Raw genomic sequence first — 23,954 nt, forward strand, 5'->3', positions numbered from 1 at the left:
CATTTAAGGAAAGGCGTGAAGACATTGGAAAGGGTGCAGAAATTATTTAGAAGATTAGAAACATAACAAATTGGAGGAGCAAGCCACCCAGCCCTTCAAGCCTGCTTCACCATTACTTCAGATGGCGGCAATGCGGAGCTAAGCCGCACGTTCGGCAGTACCCGCTTTCGTAGGACTTGTGGGCTCTTTTAAGGGCCCCAAACGGCGCTGATTCAACGATTCCCGGTGTGTAAAGGGGTCTGGAGTAATACCCCCCGGGATTTATGATGCGGACCCGGAGTGGGGCGAGGAAAGAAACGGCAGCAGCTCCCCTGGAAAAGTGGGGGAAGGTGGACAAAATGGCGGCAGGTGGAGCCCCCGAGGAGTGGAGGCAGTGGGCGGAGGAGCAGCAGGCGGCCCTTCTGCGCTACTTTACGAAGCTGAAAGTGGAGTTGCTGGACTCTCTGAAGGTTACGATAAGTAAGCTGCTGGAGACCCAGACAACCCAGGGTGCAGCGACCCTTGAGTTGCAGCAGAAGGCGTCTGAGCGCGAGGATGAGGTCTCGGCCCTCGTGGGGAAGGTGGAGATGCACGAGGCGCTCCACAAAAAGTGGCAAGATCGGTTTGAGGAGATGGAGTTTCGGTCACGGAGGAAGAACTTGCGGATCCTGGGCCTCGCGGAGGGGCTGGAGGGGTCGGACCTGCCGGCCTATGTGGCCGTGATGCTGAACTCGCTGGTGGGGGCAGGATCTTTCCATCTGCCCCTGGAGCTGGAGGGGGCCCACAGAGTACTGGCCAGGAGGCCTAAGGCGAATGAACCCCCGCGGGCGGTGCTGGTGCGGTTCCATCGGTTCAGTGACCGGGAGTGTGTGCTGCGATGGGCCAAGAAGGTGAGGAGCAACAAGTGGGAGAATTCGGTAGTGCGCATCTACCAGGACTGGAGTGCGGAGGTGGCTAAGCGGGGGGCCGGGTTCAACCAGACAAAGGCGGTGCTCCACAGCAGGCAGGTGAAATTTGGCATGCTGCCGCCTGCGCGCTTGTGGGTCACCTACAAGGACCTACATCACCATTTTGAGTCCCCGGAGGAAGCGTGGGCCTTCATGCAGGCTGAAAAGTTGGACTCAAACTAGGGATTGGGGACTGTGGAGGCTTTTTTGGTATCACTGTTTATGCTATTGCTGGCTATTCTGTTTTTTCTTTTTCTCTCTGCTTTCGGATGGTGTTGGTTATGGTTTTGTTTTGTGTTTTAAGGGGGTGGTGGGGTCTGTTTTTCTTTTGTACGGGGTTGGGACTGCTATTTGGGAGCTGCGTTGAGGGGGTGGGGTGGGGCAGTGTGAAAGCGCGGGCTTTCCTCTGGTTTCCCGCGCTGCGGGACGAGGAGGGGGGGGTGGAGCTGGAGGCAAGGGGCGTGGATATCAGTTCCGTTTTCCCGTGCTGGAGCGGTGCCAAGGAGCTGCTGCCGGGGGGGGGGGGGGGGGGGGGGGGGGGGGTGACCCCATATCGGGAGGGGTCGGAGTTAGGGCGGGAGCTGCCGGGGTCAGCAGAAGTCAGCTGGCTCACGGGAGCACTATGGAGGGAGTGTCGCAGCTAGGAGGGGTCCTAGCCCCGGGGGGGGGGGGGGGGGGGGGGGGGGGGGAAGAGAGAGATACCGGGTTGCTGCTGAATTGGCCAGAGAGGAGCTGGTGCGGGTTGGGGTGAGGTTCTATCGCCATGGGAAACGGGCCGAGTGGGGGGTGCTGGCCAGGGGCGAGCAGTCGATGGGCTATGGCTAGTCAGCGGGGGAGGGGGGCGGGGTGCCCCCTGATCCGGCTGATCACGTGGAACGTGAAGGGGTTGAATGGGCCGGTTAAGCGGGCCCGGGTGTTTTCGCATCTGAAGGGGCTGAAGGCGGACGTGGCCATGCTTCAGGAGACTCACCTGAAGGTGGCGGACCAGGTTCGTCTGAGGAAGGGGTGGGTGGGGCAAGTTTTCCATTCAGGGCTCGACGCGAAGAACTGGGGGGTGGCTATCCAGGTGGGGAAGAGGGTGGCGTTTGAGGCGTCTGAGGTGGTGGCTGATAGTGGCGGCAGATATGTGATGGTGAGCGGTAAGCTGCAGGGGGAGAGGGTGGTGTTGGTAAATGTATATGCCCCAAATTGGGATGATGCTGGTTTCATGAGGCGTATGTTGGGCCACATTCCTGGCCTGGAGGCAGGGGGCCTGATCATGGGGGGGGGGCCGGCGGCGGCCAAGGGTTTGAAGGGGTTTATGGACCAGATGGGAGGGGTGGATCCCTGGAGGTTTAGGAGGCCGAGGGCTCGGGAGTACTCTTTTTTCTCCCACGTGCACAGGGTTTATTCCCGTATTGATTTTTTTTGTCCTGAGTAGGGGGCTGGTCCCGAGGGTGGCGGATGCCGAATATTCGGCTATAGTGATTTCGGACCATGCTCCGCATTGGGTGGGTCTGGAGATCGGGGAGGTGCGGAACCAGCACCCGCTTTGGCGTCTGGATGTGGGGTTGTTGGCTGATGAGGTAGTGTGCAGGAGGGTCCGAGGATGTATTGAGAGGTACCTCGAGGCCAATGATACTGGGGAGGTCCGGGTGGGGATGGTGTGGGAGGCTCTGAAGGCAGTGATTAGAGGGGAGCTGATTTCCATCCGAGCCCAGAGGGAGAGGAGGGAGAGGGAGAGACTGGTGGGGGAGCTGCTGAGTGTAGATAGGAGGTATGCGGATGCCCCGGAGGAGGGACTGTTGGGTGAGCGGCGTAGCCTGCAGGCTAAGTTTGATTTACTGAACACCAGAAAGGCGGAGACACAGTAGAGGAAGGCGCAGGGAGCGGTCTACGAATATGGAGAGAAGGCTGGCGCAAGCAGGACGCGGCTAGGGAGATTGGTGGAGTGAAGGATAGGGGTGGGAATGTGGTGCGGAAGGGGGTAGAGGTCAATGGGGTCTTTAGGGACATATGCAGGGAACTGTACCGGTCGGAGCCGCCGGTGGTGGTGGTGGTGGGAGGGGGGGGGATGGAGAGCTTTTTGAACAGGCTGCGATTTCCAGGGGTGCAGGAGGAGCAGGTGGAGGGACTGGGGGCGCCGATCGAGTTGGAGGAGCTGGTCAGTGGGATTGGCCACATGCTGTCGGGGAAGGCGCCGGGACCGGATGGGTTCCCGGTTGAATTTTATAAAAAATATGCGGACCTGTTGGGCCCCCTGCTGGTTCGGACCTTTAACGAGGCATGGGAGGGGGGGAGTTTTGCCCCCGACGATGTCACGGGCGCTGATTTCCCTGATCCTGAAGCGAGATAAGGACCCCTTGCAGTGTGGATGATATAGGCCAATTTCACTGTTGAACGTGGACGCCAAGTTGCTGGCGAAGATCTTGGCCACTAGAATAGAGGACTGTGTGCCGGGGGTGATACATGAAGATCAGACGGGTTTTGTGAAGGGGAGGCAGCTGAACACTAACGTGCGAAGGCTGCTAAATATGATAATGATGCCGGCAGCAGAAGGAGAGGCGGAGATTGTGGTGGCATTAGATGCGGAGAAGGCCTTTGATAGGGTTGAGTGGGGGTACTTGTGGGAGGTGTTAGAGACGTTCGGGTTTGGGGAGGGGTTTATTAAATGGGTGAGGTTGCTGTACGAGGCCCCGATGGCGAGTGTAGCGACAAATGGGAGGAGGTCCGAGTACTTCAGGCTCTACCGTGGGACGAGGCAGGGGTGCCCCCTGTCCCCCTTGCTTTTTGCGTTGGCAATTGAGCCTCTGGCCATGGCGCTAAGGGAGTCGGGGAGGTGGAGGGGTCTGGTGCGGGGTGGGGAGGAGCACCGAGTGTCACTTTATGCAGATGACTTGTTGCTGTATGTAGCAGACCCGGTAGGGGGAATGTCGGAGGTGATGGAGATTCTTGCTGAGTTTGGGAGTTTCTCGGGATATAAATTGAACCTGGGCAAGAGTGAGCTGTTTGTTGTACACCCGGGAGATCAGGAGGAGGGGATTGGTAGGCTCCCGCTAAAAAGGGCAGTGAGGAGTTTTAGGTACCCCTTAGATGAAGGGAGTGGAGGAAGCTGCGTAGAGAGATTGGAGAGACAGGAATAGTGAAGGAGATGTGAGCGAATATGAGAGAGAGAGAACAGGGAACTGAGAGAGCAGTTAGCCGCGAGGGACAAAGAGGTGGCTGATGCCAAGCGGGCACACCAATCTTGGCTCGCCCATTTGAGCAGTTTTCAGTCCCAAAATGACAAAGCCTACCAAGACACGCGGTTTTGGTAAGACAGGAAACAGAAAAACAAGTTGAGCAATTACAAAAACAGTGTAACAATTTAAAAGCAGCCTTATGAGCACTCCACACTTCCATGACGGAACAAAGGCAGAGCTCAGTAGATCAAGCCAAGTGCCGGAAGCAAATTGCAATCTCTGCTTTCTGTCAAAAATGGGTTCCAGAGCACGTTTGGACCCCAGTTAGAACAAGAAAATGGCCCCGACTGGCAGGAGTTAAATGAGACTGCCCACAGATATGTACATGGCACATGGACACAGGAAAAACCCCAGAAACAAAAGCACCCCAACCCCCGACTGCACAGGCAGAGCACACCCCTATGAACCCTGTAACCACACAGCGCAGGGCCACAACAGACGGAGACCCAGATTTCCTGTACACGACCCCATTAACCGTCACTCAATTAAGGGATGCATGTGAGAAGATTACACCCTTCCTACCCACATCAGACCCCCACCAGTTCTTTGCAAGAGTAAATCAGCAGGCGACCATGTACGGCCTGGATGAAAAGGAGCAAGTGAAGCTCACAGTTTTAAGCCTCAACCCTTCAGTCGTGGCAGCCCTTCCCGACCCACAAAATGTAGGAGGCACACTCCAAGAAATGCACACAGCGATCCAGGACGCGATCGGCTATAACAAAGGAGACCCCGTAGAATGCCTAAACAAGTGTAGGCAAAAGAAGACAGAGCACCCCACAGCGTTTGCTAGACGCTTGTGGATACATTTTACTGCGGTGTTCGGAGAGTTAATACGCACCCATTTGTCCCCAGATAATATGGCCAAATGGACTCGAATCCTTGTCTCTCATGCGACAGAGGCAGGACAGAGAGCTTGCGCAAATTATGACCCCTCAGACGAGGCCCACAACGAGAAATGGGTTTTGAAAAGATTGTCCCGCGCTTGGGAGCAGTCCATCCAAGGTAAATCAGCGGATGGTATAAAGCAGAGGAAGAGCAGGCAGACATGCATCTAGTTAGGACGCATCAGAACCTCTCTCGCATGGGTAAATGAGGGAAGAAACGGCCCACAGCAGACCAAATCCCAGGAGTGTTATAATTGTGGCCAATTAGGACACTTCGCACGAGAGTGCACTGCGCCCCAGAAGCAGCAGAGAAACCAGCAGACAGGCACCCTAAATAGGAACAGGGCAAAGCCAATTCACAGTGTTAGCACCCTTTCTGATACCCCAGATATGAACGGCACCGATTGACGGTGTTCGGACTCCCCAACTTGGGTCTGCGACACCCTTTGGGACAAATCCGGTAGACCGGTAGTGGCAGGCACAGTCCGGGGACACCCCGTGGAATTTCTTTAGGACACAGGAGGGTCCCGTACCACGATAAATTCCTCCACATTGTTTCAGCGAGACACATGGCCCACCACGGACACCATTACTCTCAGCGGTTTTACAGGGCACTTACAGCAGGGACACATCACATCTCCTGTAGCCATTCAGATAGGGAACATTAAAACTAAACATCCCGTAGTTCTGGTTGACCTACCCCAGACAGCTGAACACATTTTAGGAATTGACTTTATGAGCTCCCACAATCTATCATTGGATCCGGTAAATAAATGTGTATGGAAAATGGCAAAGGCAGCACCGGCCCCCACCACGCTCACAGTTGGAGACTATGAAAATAGGATCAGCGCAGTAGGAGACTTCTGGTTCGACCCTCGAGCCATTAGTCAGGACAAACAAGTTAGGGAAGTCCTGCAGCAACACAAAGCAGCATTTGCACATCACAAGCAAGACTGTGGCAAGATCGCTGGCTTGGTGACTGTTACAGGTCCCGACCCCAGACCCCAAAAACAGTACGGTTTTCCCCAAGAAGCAGAGGGAGAAATCTTAAAAGTTATACAGAGTCTGCTTGATCAAGGCGTACTCCAATCAGTAGCCTCCACGAACAATACCCCAATCTGGCCCATCAGGAAACCGATGGATCATGGCGACTGACCATCGATTATCGGGCACTAAACAAAGTAACCCCAGCAGCAGCCCCCACCGTAGCCATGAGTCCCGAGACAATGCTCAAACAGGGAGTACAGTTTTTAAAAAATTTGGTTTTGGACATTAGCAACGGCTTTTGGTCCATTCCATTGGATAAAGCGTGCCAATACAAATTTGCATTGACATTCCAGGGACAGCAATATACGTGGACGTGCTCTACACAGCTCCCCCTCTATTTTCCACCGACAGCTGGCAAATGGTTTAGCGAAATTTTCCTGACCCGATTGTCTGGTCCAATATGTGAATGACTTGCTTCTGCAGACAGACACTAAGAAAGAGCACATTTTGCTTCTCGAAAAACTATTGGGACTCCGACAACACGTTAGCTGTAAAGTGAGCCCCAAGAAGGCCCAGATTTTACAGGAAAAGGTGATTTACTTAGGAACAGTAATCACACACGGCAAACGCGAGATCGAGCAGCAATGAATCGACTCGATCGTCAAATTACCCCTGCCCCATAACGTCGCAGCCCTCCGGTCAATTCTAGGACTGGTTGGCTACTGTAGAAACCACATCGACGGTTTCGCCACAGAGGCAGCGCCCCTATCCGCCTTCTCAAGAAGCAGGCACCTTGGGAATGGCTTCCACAGCACACAGATGCCGTGGATGCATTAAAAAGAGCCCTCAGCACAGCCCCGCGTTACAGGTCCCAGATCCACTCTCCCCATACGCAATTGAAGTTGCGACTGAACCCTTTCAGCTGTGCTCCTCCAAGAACGCCATGATTGTTTAGGCCCTGTGGCTTATGCCTCACGAGTACTAGATCCAGTTGAGCAAGGATTTTCTGCCCGCGAAAGGCACATGCTTGCAGTTTTTTTGGGTAGTACAATACTTCGCATACATTACAGGACTCAACCCCATCACCATTCTAAATGAACACACCCCAACACAGCTCCTACTTGATGATAGACTTAAGGATAGCACAGGCAGCCAAATCCGCGCAGCCCGCTGGACCTTCTCTTACAGGGACGGGACATAACAGTTAAGAGGACAAAGACCCACACTTTCCACGCTGATAATTTACAATATGCAGGCACCCCACACGAGTGTGAAATAATATACATTAGGCACAATACAGGACCCTTTATACCCAAGTCAGCTCCCCCGAAACCAGGGACTACACCCCAGAGACCCCAGCCCACAGACACATGCGCACCCCTTAGAATCTATGTGGATGGCTCCTCCACAGTTTTAAACAGCAAAAGGATTACCGGTTGCGTTATTTATGTAGAGGATGCGCAGGGACGCGCGTTAGAAGAGATTTCGTTAAAATTGCCAGGACATGTAGGCTCGCAGGCAGCAGAACTGGCAGCCATAACGTACATTGTAGACCACCCCGACTCGTTTCCGACCGCAGCTGACATATATTCTGATAGTTTATATGTCTGTAACAGTTTAACTGAATTCCTACCCCTGTAGGAAAATAGAGGATTCGTTTCCGCAGATGGAAAACCCCTACCCTCAACTCCATTACTCCAGCATATTCTGAGGACAGCCAAAGATAGAAAATGTGGAATTATTAAAGTCCATAGCCATCATCGTTCTTCCCCCCCCCCCCCCCGGTAACGTTAAGGCAGACGCCCTAGCAAAGGTATATTCCACATACGGTCACTTTTGGACCCCCCCCGAGAGCGCCCCAGTACACGCGGTTCAGGTCTCACAGACCAACATTCAGAATCTAACAAAGGCTCAAAAAGATGCGAAGCTCAGGGAAGTTTTAAACGGCAACTTCCCTTCCCCTTATGATAAGTATAAAAACACGTTGACAACACATGACGGTGTTATTTTAAAAGAAGGAATTTATGTAGTCCCCAGTCAGGACAGGAATCAGATAATTTGCCAATTCCATGACAACCATGGACATCAAGGCATAGAAGCCACCCTAGCCCACCTCAGACCTCTCTGTTGGTGGCCTGATTTAAAAACTGATGTGAGTCATTACATTGAGAATTGCTTAATCTGTCCCCAGAACAATCCGGACAGATATGCAAGAAAAGGTCAGCTTAGTCACATCCACCCCGTTAATGGCCCCTGGACGAATTTGAAAACTGATTATATAGGACCCCTGCCCCCCTGCAGGAATGGTTTCAAGTATGTGTTGGTGGTCATCGACACCATCACAAAATGGGTGGAAGCTTTTCCATCCAGAACAAACACAGCCAAAACGACAGCTAAAATCCTCACTCAGCACATCTTTACAAGATGGCGACTTCCCCGCAGTATAGAGTCCAATCAAGGCTCCCATTTTACAGGACGAGTGATGAAAAACGTCCTTACAATTTTTGTCATAAAACAAAAATTCCACATCGCATACCACCCCCAATCAAGCGGCATAGTGGAAAGAATGAACAGAACTTTAAAAGTGACCCTCCGAAAAATGGTGCAACAGCACAATAGTACCTGGGACACAGTTCTCCCATTTGGATTAATGTTCATACGAAACACAGTATCCACGTCCACAGGATACACCCCCCACACCTTCATGAAAGGGACAGAATATTTATTCGCAGAACAACCATTCACAGCACATCTCGCTCGCAGCAGATGAGCATGCCCCGCCCACGAACGGTCTTTTCCTACCCTCCCCCAACCTGTCCAGCCCATCCTCAGACACGATTTCGACTCCACCCCGAGGCACAACTCCGTTTCTCCCTTCCTCCAACCAGCAGCGATAGCGACAGCCCTGGCACACCACGCTACGATTACACCCCTGCACCAGGCCCCACTCCCAGCGACTCCGAACATGATTCCAGCGACCCCTTCGAAATAACGTATATTAAAGCCCCTGATCCTGACCCACCGCCCGACGATTATGGATTAACCCCAGGCAGCTCCAACCTCGATACAATTCGTTCAGGCTCATCCGGAATGATGAGATCGACCCCAATTCACCCAAAGCAGCTTAAGCACGACTACTCGAGTCAAGAGTATGGCAACCGGGAGAAGACGATGACTTAAGAGTCTGACTCCCACCAAACGAATCGCTTTAGAGCAATGAGGTGTCCAGATGATGGTAAAAAGGAACCAATGGAGATATACGGTATCCTTTCTGATGGAACCTGCACGATTTTGTTATGTTAGTTGGTTGTTTTTACTTGTTTGTTAATGTCAATGTTGAATGTTGTTTGTTCACTTCATGTTTTCATGGCCCCACGCCACCACTCCTTTAACGCCCACTGGCAGTTAAAGGAACAATTTTGTCCGTAGACAACCGTTCATAACTGCTCTTCTGCTTCGAAGGCAGGAGATAGCATAACTGCAACCACCACCACACTCTTACCCGTTCTTGCCCGGTCACTTCAGGCAGTGGAGTAACGGCATTGATCCCCGCCCTGCCCGAGGACCCCCTGGTTAGCTACGCTCGGGTAGAGCACATACGGCACTGGTCACCGTCCTACCCGGGTATTCCACCCATTCTTACCCACTGCGGCCCCGACGTACCCCATTTTGGCACTTTTAGTTCAAAACTCTTTATGTTTGTTTATGGCTTGCTTCCAAATGCTATTTACATCCTCGAACATTGGGATGGTAGATTGCACAAGCTGCAAGACGGCGCGCACTGTGTCAGTTCTTCTCGGATGTATTGTCCCAAATATTTGGTTTAAAAAAGGGGGAGTCACAGATGGTGACCAATTATAACGGGTAATTGGCAATAAAAGGTCAGACATACGAGATCTTAAACAAGATAATAACAGAAATTATGCTCGTGTCCATAGAACTCCGGAACCACAGAAGCCTCAAGAAGAAGAAAGAAGATGAAGACAACCATCATCATAGAATTTACAGTGCAGAAGGAGGCCATTCGGCCCATCGAGTCTGCACTGGCTCTTGGAAAGAGGACCCTACCCAAGGTCAACACCTCCACCCTATCCCCATAACCCAGTAATCCCACCCAACACTATGGACAATTTTGGGCACTACGGGCAATTTATCATGACCAATCCACCTAACCTGCACATCTTTGGACTGTGGGAGGAAACCAGTGCACCCGGAGGAAACCCACGCAGACACGGGGAGGATCTGCAGACTCCGCACAGACAGTGACCCAAGCTGGAATCGAACCTGGGACCCTGGAGCTGTGAAGCAATTGTACTAACCACAATGCTACCGTGCTACCCTACAGTTGAGCTTAGCGGGATCCCTCCAGTTGCGCGCGGACGCTACCCCCCGGGCCCCTACCACGCAGGCCGCGAATGTTTCCCACTCCTGCCAAACACTGTACCCAGAGATAGCAACCGATACACCGACCTGGTGTGACAAGTTCATAACGGTATACACATTCAGATCCCCTATTTTCGGACTTCAACAAACCCCTTTAAGTGACTTTAAGTGAATTAAAGTGTGTCTGGTTTTTTTTTGTGTGTTTCTTCGTTCTAATAAAAGAAATGTAAAACTCGGTGCTTGACTGCCAAGCCAGAGAGACCCGTGTTGCTGCTATTGTACAGTTTAAAATGTTGTAAATTCTTTTGATTGATTGAGAATAGTTTTGTTAAGGATAATTAGAGGTTCCAGCTTTTTAATTTTGTAATGCATGCCTGAATGCCATTGCGCCCCGTAGAATTCTATAATGATGTATGTACACAAAGTACTTTAGGTAAAAGTTTCAATTCATAGGACAGAGTAGTGTAGAGCCTGTCCTTACTTATGGGTGCCTGACTTGGGAGGAGAACAAAGAAGATGCAGTAATTTGATCCTTCACGCTTCACGTTGAGGATCACAAGGAGGGAGTGTAGCCATCTGGGATGGCCAATTCCAGAATACAAAATGGATGATCGCAATGACTGTAGGGAAATATGGACAATATTAGGAAAGCAAGCAGGCACAGAGCCTGTATGCGTATTGAGAAGGCAACTCCCAGACAAGACTGAAACTGTAGGTCAATTAACATATTGATGGCCCATCTCCAGGAACAAAGGAATGACACTCAAGTAACCGATACTATTGCAGACATCCCAGCGCCAGAAAGACACAAACAAAGCAAGGCCAACGGCCACCTAGGATACACCCAGCCATCAGGGCACCCACCCCTTTATTGGTCAAGATCAATACAAGTGATCAAGATACGGCCCAATTAATTGGGGCCAAGTTCAAGGCCCGCCCAAAGCCCCTTTGGGTATAAGAAGAAGGCCCCGAGAGAGAATCGCTCTCTTGGACTCGGCTCTTGAAGCGGGGAGGCCCGTCCACCAGCTGCACCAGAAGCAAGCAAGTCCAAGGTCAACGCTCGCCATCAGACGGACGACCTTAGCTGTTCTCCTGTTACCTCTTCGAACCCAACAGTCTCATCCGAACAACAGCCATTGTTCCTCTGACTGAGTGGGCACCCGAAGTTAAGTATAGGCGTTAGCGTTAGAGATAGTTTAGTTTGTGGTATTTTGTGCATGAGTAGATATTACTGTGTGTGTAAATAAATAGTATTGACTTTGAACTAACTAACTGGTGCATTGATTCTTTGATCAGTATTCGGGTTTGAACCTTGTGGCTATATCGAAAGATACCTGGCGACTCTAGAGCAAACATAATTAGGATTAAGGAAGGCGACCATATTGACAGCCATATTTATAACCAGATAAATATAGCAACACCTCGCCACCTGGAGATGTACAGAAGACGTTCCTCAAGAAGGAGCTGGCCGCCATGCAAGAGGCAATCAGAATTAAAATCCAGGTGGTGGTGACGGAGGTGATGGTCGCCTTATAAAAAACAATCGACGGGTTGGGGAAGAAAGTGGAGGCGCAGGAGAGGACAATCCACGACCTGGACACAGCCTCGAAGGAGCAGAACGACAGGATTGTCGCTCTTGAAGCAGAAGTCAAAAGGTTGATGGTGGCCCAAGGGAGCTTAAAGGGGAAGGTCGAGGACCAGGAGAACAAGCCTCAACAACAGAATGTGCGGATTGTAGGTCTGCCAGAAGGCATCAAGGGTAGAGACCCGATAGGCTACATCGCCCAAATGCTGGGCAACCTATTCAGGAGAGATAGATTCCCCAACCCACCCAGACCTCGACAGGGCCGGGTTCAATGCCGAGTGGTCCGTCTGATTTTGTTCCTATTTTGTGTTTCCATAGTGGTTGAAATCAACTGAGTGGCTTGCTAGGCCATTTCAGAGGGCATTTAAGAGTCAACCACCTTGCTGTGGTTCTGGAGTCACATGCAGGCCAGACCAGGTATGGATGGCAGATTTCCTTCCCGAAAGGACATTAGTGAACCAGATGGGTTTTTACGACAATCAACAAAGGTTTCACGGTCATCTTTTAATTCCAGATTAAAAGATTGATTCCAGGTATTTTATAGACTTTAAATTCCACCACGTGCCATGGTGGGATTAGAACCCGGGTTCCCAGATCATTATCCTGGGTCTCTGGATTGCCAGTCCAATGACAATACCACTGCCTCACCAATTTGATACTATCCTTAAATTCTTTATTTAACTACAGGCATCCTTCTCAAAGAGTCTTTCTTTATCTCTGGGATAAACTGCTCCTCAAATGTCTGTCACTATATCTCTACTGTCCAACTCTTTAACCTAGTTTTCCAATTCAGTTTTCATAGCGTTTCAAGTTTAAAAATTCTGTCTTCGACACACATTTCTTCCCTTCAAACTGAACACGAAATTAAATTATGTTATGATCGCTATCACCTAAATATTCCTTTGCCATGAGGTTATTGACTATCCGTCTCCTTGATCATTACCAGCCCCGGTTGACTCTAGAACATACTGTTGTAAGAAAACTTGCATAGTCCATGAACTCATTTTCCAAGCTATCTTTGCTAAACTGATTCATTCAATCTACATGTAGATTAAAGTCAACCATGATCAATGAGGTACCCTTCTTAAAAACCCATCTATGGTTCCAGGAATGAGCAACTTCAGTAATAACAAGGATAATTTGGAAAATCTGCGCTGTTCCCCTTAAAGAAGTGAATACTGAGAGATTTGATAGAGGTGTTCAAAATCATGAGGGACCAGGTGTAGATAGGGAGAATCTGTTCCCATTGGTAGAAGGGTTGAGAACCAGAGGGCACTGACTTAATCGTTGGAGAAAGAATGAGACATGACACAAGGAAAAACATTTTTCATGCAATCAGTGATTAAGATCTAGAATATACTGTGGCCGAGGGAGATTGGATTGCTGCTATCAATAGTAAAGTATACAATTATCTGAAGAAAAAAATAACAGGGTTATGGGGAAAGGTCAGGAGAGCGGGACCAACTACATTGCTTTTGCAGAGAGCATTACACTATGCGCCTTGTGTTGTAACCGTCCTATGATTAAATAATTCTCTAGTGATCTTTCTTCCTGACAATATATTTGTACTATGTGAATTCTGTTGAAGAATATACCTTTTAAAAAAAGCTCTACTGAATCTCTCACAATTAGAGACCTCGATGGGGTACAGAAATATAAAATGTATTTCAACGGTCAGGCTGTCGAGTGTTCGGCGCGCCTGATAAATCTTCTGTTCCCCATTCACTTCGACCCTCTCTGTCGACAACATCGCACCTTAAGTGAAGCGGCACCAGGACTCTTCGACCGCTCGAAACAAACTTCCATCGCTTCTCCTGCAGGGGTAAGTGGCTCGAGCACACTGTTCTCTAACACTGGTATCCAGGGCCTGGACACAAACTCCACCCATCCCCGAGCTCGGGTACAGAGAGGAAACGATGCAAAGGGCAGGGGCAGTCCGGACACGGAGCATAAACTGCACCAGGACCACCGAAGGTTTTGTTTTCGCTGGAGACACTCACTGGCGCCTGGCCTCGCCACGGGCTCCCTCGTGTTGATCCAAGCGCCTGTCCTTGGAGGTGCAGGGAGCTGTTCTGCCCCCAACAGGCAGACACTGAATCCCACTCTGTGAGCCCCGACCGCAACCTCGCCAGTTCCCAGCGCCCCAGAAACACTGACGTTAGCGACAGCGCCATCTTTAGAGGCCGGGAAGGATCAGCGAGTTGGTGACCAGTTTAACCATAACTCCAGCGGCCAACACCACACGGCAATCGGTCAGTCACCCACCCACCCCAAATATCTCGGTTCCCACCCTGAAATCCAATCCAGTCCTCCCTTCCGTCCCTGTGCTGACTTTACCTGAAAACTGGGGCCACCATTGGCTAGGCCACAATCCGGGGCCTCGAGTAGATATTGGAACCCCCACAGGACGCATGCGCCAGCACCAGAGAGCAACTGCCGCGCAACCTAACCTGATAGCAAAGAGGAGGGCGGGCACCTGGGCATGATTGACGTCCCCTTCATCCAATAGCGAGATGAAACCTCAGTTAATGGGGGCGAGGCTATGTGTGTAAGCCAATCCGAGCAGCGGGCGCGGGACTAATGCATCATGTGTGGTTGTAGCAGTTCGGTGCCTTCTGAATGAGGACAACGTTGATATCAACCGAGGCCCAAAGTGAGATTGTGAGTGGGGTAAACCACCAAATCGGTGTCCCGGACAACGGCCCACTCGTCCTTCGGCGGCCTGCTTCGGCTTGGGGAGCTGTGGGCGAACGTTGTTTCCGTAATGTGAGTTTTTTTTTAAACTGGCTTAGATACGAGGGCTTGTCTGGTATTTTCTTAACAGCGTCTGCATTTGCTTAAATACGTTTCAAAATTCATGGGTAAACGTCTTTAATTTATTGGGTGAGGGTGGCGCAAACAACTCAAGGTTTCGAATGTCTTGTTCCATCAGCGCGCGTTTTCTTTCGTTTCCATTTCCAAACTTCGGATGATGAACGACTTGAACTGATCTGGCAGCCTAACCAAAATATTCCAGTCCCATCCAAGAGCTACTTCAATTTGGTTGCAGGCTGGCCCCAATAGATGGTCCCCAGGAGTTCATCGCAGACTCGACAGCTAAATGCTTCTAGATAATTGATGGAGTTTGGGTTAGGTCTGGTTGATTGTGGAGAAGAGTTTGTTGACGGCCATCCTAATATGCATACATGGTTTGACACTAAATCCATAACATCTCTTGTAATTACATTTAGGAATCTGATCATCAGATTGCTCAAACTTAAGCATGAGGTTGAAAATTGAATTAGTTTCTGTCAGTAAATATTGAGTTTTATCATGTTGGCGAAGCCCTCGTTGGGGCCTCAATAATAATCTTTATTATTTATTGTCATAAGTAGGCTTACATTAGACAGAAATGAAGTTAGTGAAAATCCCCAATGATATTGAAACTTCAAATACAATGTTTTGTACCCAATTCATTTTTTCCAATTAAGGGGCAATTTAGCATGGCTAATCCACCTACCCTGCACATCTTTGGGTTGTGGGGGCAAAACCCACACAAACACTGGGAAAGCGTGCAAACTCCACACATACAGTCACCCAAGGTTGGAATTGAACCCAGTCCCTGGTGTGAAGGCAACCGTGCTAGCCACCATGCATCCATCATCCAGACTCAAAACGTTAGCTCTGATGTCTCTCCACAGATGCTGTCAGACCTGCTGAGATTATTCCGCATTTTCTGTTTTGTTTCAGATTCCAGCATCTGCAGTAATTTGCTTTTATATAAGGTGATATTCAGATAGGTGACTAGTCAAAGAGGTGCATATTTAGGAGGAAAGGTTTAGGAAGGAATTTTGGAGCTAGGGACCAAGGCAGCTGAACTACAAGGCCAGTCGTGGAATGATAAAAATTGAGCATATGCAAGAGGACAAAATTTGGGGAGCAGAGAGATCTCCGAGAGCTGTAAGGCTGGAGGAGGTTGCAGACATAGAGAAAAGTGAAACCATGAAGCAATTTGAAAGCAAGGAAGAGAATTTTAAAATTGAGTTGGTGCTGGACAAGCAGTCAATTTACGTCAACGAACACAAGTGATGGATGAACCAGAATTGATGCAAGTACACAAGGCAGCATAGTTTTGAATTTCCTCGTATTTACAGAGGTTGAAGATTGGAGGCCAGCCTGAAGAGCATTGGAATAGTCAAGTCGAGAGGTAAAAAGGCACAAATGGGGTTTCAAGACCAGACTAAGCAGGAGCTGTCATAGAATCATAGGCCAGAATTTTACGGCTTTGCCACAGTGGATTTCCCCCATGGCAGTTGCAGCGAGCCATTCCATTTGACTGCTATTGACTTTGGTGGGACCAGAAGATCCTGTCGGTCATAGGCTGGTTACTGCAGAGGAGGAGGCCATCATGTCTGTGCTGGCCTGCTGAAGCAGGTAGAATTTTGTAGATGTGGAAGTAGGCATTCTTGGTGGTGGAGTGCATATGTGATTGGAAGCTGATTTCTGGTTCAAATAGAGTGCCACAGTTGCAAGAAGTCCGGTTCAACCTCAGTGGCCAGGGAGAAGGATGGACTTTGATGGTTTGGGAACGAAGCAAACCTCTGCTCATTCAGTACTGAATGTCAGACTAGCAGTGTGACAAATCAGACAGTGGAGGAGTCGAGAGAGATGGTGAGGTGGAGTTTGGTCTTGCTGGTGTACAAATTATAACAATGTACGGTTGTCTATATAAAATTGTAGTGGAAAGAAACCTCTGTAAAGGTTTGAATTGATTAATGTATTCTGGTCTTGTCCAGTGCATAGGTTTCAAAAGTGACTAAACTTCCGAGACGTTACTCCAATAATAGGCAGAATTTTATAACGCAGAAATAGCCTGCAATGACTCTTCAGACAAACCATCTTGTTCAATTTCACTTTTTTAACATTCTCCTTCACCTGCAATGCCATATTCCTCTTTTGAGTAGGTATCTAATTACCGTTGAAGTATTTACGGATTAAATTCCACATTCCAGTCACTTTTTAAAGAAGCTTTTTCTAACCTTCAATTCAAATGGTTCTTCAATTTTTGGCCTCACTGCCGACCAGCAGAAACCGTTTGTGTCTATTGCCATCTGTGCTATCATAAACCACCATAATCTTGAAGAACTCTACCAGTTGACCCCTTAACCGTCTCCAGCTCTATTGGAAAATAATTCAAACCCAACCCTCTCTTCTTAACTGTAACCCCTCATTTTCTAACATTAAGTACATTTTCCGCATTGCACCATTCCATTGCTTTTATATAATTCGTAGAAAGGGTGCCCAAACCATACAAAATGTTCAAGCTATGTTCTAAAAACCTGTGCCAGTTTATTTTATCTCCTTGTATTTGTATTTAAAGCATTGATACAAAAAATAGTTTCCTATTTGCCTTTATTATGGTTTTATCTGGCGGTACTGTGGCACAGTGGTTAGCACTGCTGGCTCACGGCTCTGAGGCCCCGGGTTCGATCCCGTCCCCGGGTCACTGTCCATGTGGAGTTTGCACTTTCTCCCTGTGTTCGAGTGGGTCTCACCCCCACAACGCAAAGATGTGCAGGGTAGGTGGATTAGCCACCAGTTTAAAAAATATATTATGATTGTATCTCTGTCTTCTGCACTTTTCCACATTAAGGCTTGGTCAGTCCATTTAAGATCTTCACTTTTCTGGTGTATTTCATTTTTCAATCTTATTATTTTTTCAAGTGCTTTCTACATTGACCTCCATCTGGCCATCTTGTGAATGTGGTCCATGGCGTGCCCTCCTACAATCATTCACAATTCTTGTCATAATTTGCCAAATGCCCAAATTTGGTGTCAGCAGCAAGTTTTAAGTGTTGCTCCTAATATTACCAAATGCAGATAATTTACATATATAGTAAACATAAGAGCAGACCCAACGCAAACTTTTGGAATCCCACTCACTGTTTCCAGTCAAGCGCTTTCATTTTACTCTTATCGTTTGGTTTCTTTCCTCCTCATACTTTGTTCTCTGTCCTCCAACCACTTCTATATTCATATGGCTACATTATCCTAATTCCAGTGGCCATTTTTGTTTGTCATGAGTCTCTTGGGTGCTACTGTTGCCATGCATATTCAGTTGTTTCTTCAAAGTGTTCCAATTGGTCAACTCTATTTATCCTTTAGGAACCCTAATTGATTACTCTTTCTCCAAAGTGTTTAGCCATTCCAACAAATATTATGGACTTCAGTAGTTTACCGACAACTAGCCTACCATTTCTTACTTCATCTCCTTTTTAAAAAATGTAATATTTGTCACTTTCAAGCCCGCATGCACATTTCTTCCCATGTAACTTTCGAAGGTTCCAATCAGAGCTGCAGTCACAATATTGATATAAAATGCCCCTTTCCTTAGTGATTTCATAATATTTTGTATGCTTACATAGAAAACATACCAGTGTTATAATTTATCTATATTTGACATGTTTGATGACATTTTGGACATCATTGCATATGTGTCTATGTATTGTCTTTTGCTTGTATATAAGTAATGTCTGCCATATTAGTTTATGATTGGCTCAACTTCAATACTCATAAAACAGCAACAAATCATAACTTGAACAGATAGGAACAAACAGAAATGGAAACATTAAACTTGAATTTCAAGGATGGACAGTTAGCAAAATTTGTCAAGAGCTTTTTTAAAAAAAAAAGCTAACCCATCAAATTGTTCCACTTTTTAAAAAATCCTTTCAACTATCTTGGATCCTGCACTAAGCTGTAGACCCTGCTAGTAGGTTGATAAAGATAACAATAGATTAACATAAAGAAATCATTATCCCTATCTACACAAAATTTTCTGTATTAGTGTATGTAGCATTTTGTTTCTAATGGAATTCTGCACCTGTGTAAGAAGTCTGAAGTGAGAGTACATGCTGGTTTTTAAACATCACCTTCGACCAAAGTAGCTAGTCTTGATGGAAGTTGCAACTTGCAACAACCTGTGGTTGATAACTGCTGTAATTTTTGATGGTCAACAGCAAAACCGATGTTTGCAGTTTTCCCCCCATCAAATAAAACGTCTGGAAATTAAGTACTTTTTTTTGTATAAGAGTCACCAAAATCCTCAGCTGCTTTGGAATAATGTTGCCGTTTTTTAGTTTATTGTGATCAAAAGATTGTTTACACCATGTTACTATTATAAGAAGCTTTATATCATTTTTAAGCTCAAAACTAAATAATAATCTTTATTGTCACAAGTAGGCCTACATTAACACTGCAATGAAGTTACTGTGAAATTCCCCTAGTCACCACATTCCGGCACCTGTTCAGGTACACGGAGGGAGAATTCAGAATGTCCAATTCATCTAACAGCACATCTTTCGGGACTTGTGCGAAGAAGAATGGGACCCTGGTACTGTGAAGCAACAGTGCTACCCACTGCTACCGTGCTGCCCTATCAGTAACAAATAAGTAACAACTTCTGGAAACATTAGAGATAACCTGTTAAAGCTTGATTAGGTAGAGGTCGCCGTAGAAGTCTTGCGATTAAAAAAGTTTTATAAAAATAATTTGCTTCATTGCCTTAAGTACTGTTGCAGAGACATTTGGCAAAGAAGAAAATTGCTAAATATTTATATATCTTTGTCTTCACTACAAAAATCATAACCTAACCTTGTTTCAACAAAGTGTGTCTTTCCCCAAATTACACAACATTATTTATCTGCATGTATTGGGTAAGGAAAATACTTTGTGCTCAGTAAAGTACATTAAAAATACACTTCCTTATATCTCATGGGTTTAATGCCTTATTTGCGTATTTACCCTACAGGGAACAGAATTGAATCAAGTAGTGAAAGAAAAGGATCTGGCTGTTAGAATGCACCATTTTCTAAAGTTTCATTTATAACTAGCTCTCTTAAGCTGTTGTTGAAACAAAACACTCCAGATTTTATTCATAGGACAATTCACCACAAAACAAATAATACCAACTTGTTCTCATACAAAACTTTAATTACACCTTGATTAAGAACATAAGTAATGGGAGCAGAAGATCGTACTGCCCCAAAGCCGGCCCCACCGTTCTACAAGATCATGGCTGATCTATCTCAACTGAACTTTCCAGCCCAATCCCTGATTCTCTCTGTGCCCAAAAATGTGGTTAGGTTACTGCATCCAGGTTTTTATTTTCTCCTGGTGAAGGCTAGTGAAACTCTAGGCAGGATGAATAAGAGGGCCACAAGTTTAAATTCTGAGTTTAAAAAATCTTTGATTGTTGCAAAGAATTGAGTGTATTTTTTAGAAAAACATAGGGCGTGATTTAACAAAAACATATTTTGGGTGCAATTGGCAGGGTGTTTCTCGGTGGCAAAATCGTGGCCCCTATTTAATGGCACTTAGCACTGGAAATGAGCCCCCGTGAGCATCTCGCCATCTGGTTCGTTCGGTTTGCACCGCAGCAGCTCACCACTTACAAGGGGGAGCCGCTTTTAAAAGCTCCTTCATCACTCAGTCCCAGTCAGCAGCCAATCATGGCGCACTGCTCCTCACTTTGGGGCTGCTGATCTGGACAGACTCCTCGATGCTGTGAATGGGGCATCCTGTTCCTCTGAGGCAGCAGGAGGGCCAACAGCAGGGTGACTAATACTGCCAGGGAGGCAAATGGCAGCAGCTGTGAGTGCGGGCAGCATGAAGGAAGACTGCCGTACAATGTAGGAAGAAGACCAATCACCTCCATCGAGCTGCAAGGGTAAGTTTATCACCTCTCTCCTGGCATCAGTTCTGCCTTCCACCCCTCAAATTCCGAAACCTCCCCCACAATCACCTTGCACCCTTCCCACATCCGACCGCAGGAGAAAATAGCCCATAATTGGCGGGAAAGGGACAAGACGGGGGCAGAGTACCAAAGATCCGAGTCCTTACCCCCTATGAGGAACAGGCCCTGGAAATCGCGGGGTTGTCAGAGGAGTGAGCAGTCAACGACCGAGAGGTTGGCTTGCACCCCAAAATTGAGGATGCACTACCCACAAGAACCCACTTGAAAATATTTTGTTTATTAAACGGCCAACAGTAACAAAGATTTGAAAATCAACTATGTAACATTCCACATATGGAAAGCTCGAGGAAATACTTGTTAGGAAGGAAGATGTATTGGGCATTTTGAAAAACTTGAGGATAGACAAGTCTCCTGGGCCTGACGAGATATATCCAAGGATTCTATGGGAAGCAAGAGATGAAATTGCAGAGCCGTTGGCAATGATCTTTTCGTCCTCACTGTCAACAGGGGTGGTACCAGGGGATTGGAGAGTGGCGAATGTCGTGCCCCTGTTCAAAAAAGGGAATAGGGATAACCCTGGGAATTACAGGCCAGTTAGTCTTGCTTCGGTGGTAGACAAAGTTATGGAAAGGGTACTGAGGGATAGGATTTCTGAGCATCTGGAAAGACACTGCTTGATTAGGGATAGTCAGCATGGATTTGTGAGGGGTAGGTCTTGCCTCACAAGTCTTATTGAATTCTTTGAGAAGGCGACCAAGCATGTGGATGAAGGTAAAGCAGTGTATGTAGTGTACGTGGATTTTAGTAAGGCATTTGATAAGGTTCCCCATGGTAGGCTTCTGCAGAAAGTAAGGAGGCATGGGATAGTGGGAAATTTGGCCAGTTGGGTAACAAACTGGCTAACCGATAGAAGTCAGAGAGTGGTGGTGGATGGCAAATATTCAGCCTGGAGCCCAGTTACCAGTGGCGTACCGCAGGGATCAGTTCTGGGTCCTCTGCTGTTTGTGATTTTCAGTAATGACTTGGATGAGGGAGTTGAAGGGTGGGTCAGTAAATTTGCAGACTATACGAAGATTGGTGGAGTTGTGGATAGTGAGGAGGGCTATTGTCGGCTGCAAAGAGACATAGATAGGATGCAGAGCTGAGAAGTGGCTAAGATGGAGTTTAATGCTGAAAAGTGTGAGGTTGTCCATTTTGGAAGGACAAATATGAATGTGGAATACAGGGTTAACAGTAGGGTTCTTGGTAATGTGGAGGAGCAGAGAGATCTTGGGGTCTGTGTTCTTAGGTCTTTGAAAGTTACCACTCAAGTGGATAGAGCTGTGCAGAAGGCCTATGGTGTGCTAGCATTCATTAGCAGAGGGATTGAATTTAAGAGCTGTGAGGTGATTATGCAGCTGTACAAAACCTTTGGTAAGGCCACATTTGGAGTACTGTATGCAGTTCTGGTCGTCTCATTTTAGGAAGAATGTGGAAGCTTTGGGAAAGGTGCAAAGGAGATTTACTAGGATGTTGCCTGGAATGGAGAGTGGGTCTTACGAGGAAAGGTTGAGGGTGCTAGGCCTTTTCTCATTAGAAGGATGAGGGGCAACTTGATAGAGGTTTATAAAATGATCAGGGGAATAGATAGAGTAGACAGTCAGAGACTTTTTTTCCCCGGGTTGAACAAACCATTACAAGGGAACATAAATTTAAGGTGAATGGTGGAAGATTTAGAGGGGATGTCAGAGATAGGTTCTTTACCCAGAGACTAGTGGGGGCATGGAATGCACTGCCTGTGGAAGTAGTTGAGTCAGAAACATTAGGGACCTTCAAACGGCTATTGGATAGGTACATGGATTACGGTAGAACGATGGGGTGTAGATTAATTTCTTCTAAATCTAGGACAAAAGTTTGGCAAAACATCGTGGGCCGAAGGGCCTGTTCTGTGCTGTATTTTTCTGTGTTCTATATCCCACTAACCATTAAACAAGAAAATTTTGATGTTCCATATCGGTACCAATACAAAGCTATATGGGCAGCACGGTAGCACAGTGGTTAGCACTGTTGCTTCACAGCGCCAGGGACCCGGGTTCAATTCCCCCTTGGGTCACTGTCTGTTCGGAGTCTGCACGTTCTCTCTGTGCCTGCATGGGTTTCATCCCACAAGTCCCGAAAGACATGCTTGTTAGGTGAATTGGACATTCTGAATTCTCCCCCAGTGTACCCGAACAGCCTACTTGTGACAATAAAGATTATTATCAGCTCGTTTACACAAAATAAAAAAATGCACAGTATTGCTCCTCGCGTGTTCCTCAACAGAAGCAGACGATAAGCCTCAGAATGTGTTATCATGCCCAGAAATCTGTCCTAGAAATGATCTGTCCATCAGTGTGTTACTTGTTCCACATATCAGTGCTGTTCTTCGTCCAAGAGTCACAGCTGTGCAAGCCCTCCCATACGGCCTATCCTGGCATCCACATATCCCACTGGAGCTCGAGGTGCAATTGACCTCCCGTGTGTTTAACCCACAGTGATGTGGTGGCAGTTACATGCAGCACTCGCCACACCAACAAGAAAAGCATCAGCAATCTGCAAAAGTATTTCTTCAACGGCATCGTCAGATGGCCCATTCGGATCATTGTCGCGCACCAGGTCCTGCAGCGTCTTCTTGCTTCAAATCGGATTGCCGTCCGAACTTGAATGTCCCCCTGAGCCTGGTGTTCCAGGACCGCGGTAGCTTAGAAAAAACTGTCTTTCTTTCCAATTTCAGAAAAGGAAGGAAACAACAACAGCCTCCAGTCATCTGCTGCCACAAGCAGCAAACACAACCTGCAAATATTTTAGTTTATCGACTGTGTCAAAATACAAAAGACAATACAATGAGGACACCAATCGCTTGGCACCCTGAACACATTCACCCCCACCCCCCATCGACCTCCATCAGCGGAAAGGCTCATCAGCCCAGCCCACCAGAAAAGGCCGCTCCAACACTGAGCACAGCAGAGGCGAGAGAGAAAACCATTCTACCCCTCCCAAGAGGGGCACTGTTCAGTCCAGAACACATCCGGCACATTATAAACAAAACCAAATACAGAACAACCACCGAAGGACAACACAAAACAAGGCAGGAAGACAACAAAAACACTAACCCCAACAGCAGACTTACAGCAGTGGTAAGGCGCCCATGCGGCTACAGGAAAGCGTGTGTGTGAACATCAGCTCTGCCATCAACACCATAATCCCAGCCAAGCT

The 23,954-nt window shown here is 47.7% G+C and overlaps 2 protein-coding genes across 13 annotated transcripts in view; one reads left to right on the top strand and one right to left on the bottom strand.

Moving 5' to 3' along the window:
* fastkd1 (FAST kinase domains 1) overlaps nt 1-14,456 on the bottom strand; it is a 66,695-nt gene extending 52,239 nt beyond the window's left edge. For 6 of the 8 annotated variants that reach the window (XM_038789444.1, XM_038789443.1, XM_038789440.1 and 3 more), the window contains exon 1: nt 13,582-13,717. The gene's annotated coding sequence lies outside the window, so the exon portion shown is untranslated. Of the gene's footprint in view, nt 1-13,581; nt 13,718-13,741; nt 13,880-14,323 lie in introns of those variants that run through there. The other 2 variants (XM_038789441.1, XM_038789442.1) reach the window with 2 other exon arrangements.
* Nucleotides 13,588-23,954, top strand: part of ppig (peptidylprolyl isomerase G (cyclophilin G)) — a 106,591-nt gene continuing 96,224 nt past the window's right edge. For 2 of the 5 annotated variants that reach the window (XM_038789434.1, XM_038789437.1), the window contains exons 1-2: nt 13,588-13,808; nt 14,588-14,752. The gene's annotated coding sequence lies outside the window, so the exon portion shown is untranslated. Of the gene's footprint in view, nt 13,809-14,129; nt 14,239-14,587; nt 14,753-23,954 lie in introns of those variants that run through there. The other 3 variants (XM_038789438.1, XM_038789435.1, XM_038789439.1) reach the window with 3 other exon arrangements.

This window comes from Scyliorhinus canicula, chromosome 2 (assembly GCF_902713615.1).
Source record: "Scyliorhinus canicula chromosome 2, sScyCan1.1, whole genome shotgun sequence".
Lineage (NCBI taxonomy): Eukaryota > Metazoa > Chordata > Chondrichthyes > Carcharhiniformes > Scyliorhinidae > Scyliorhinus > Scyliorhinus canicula.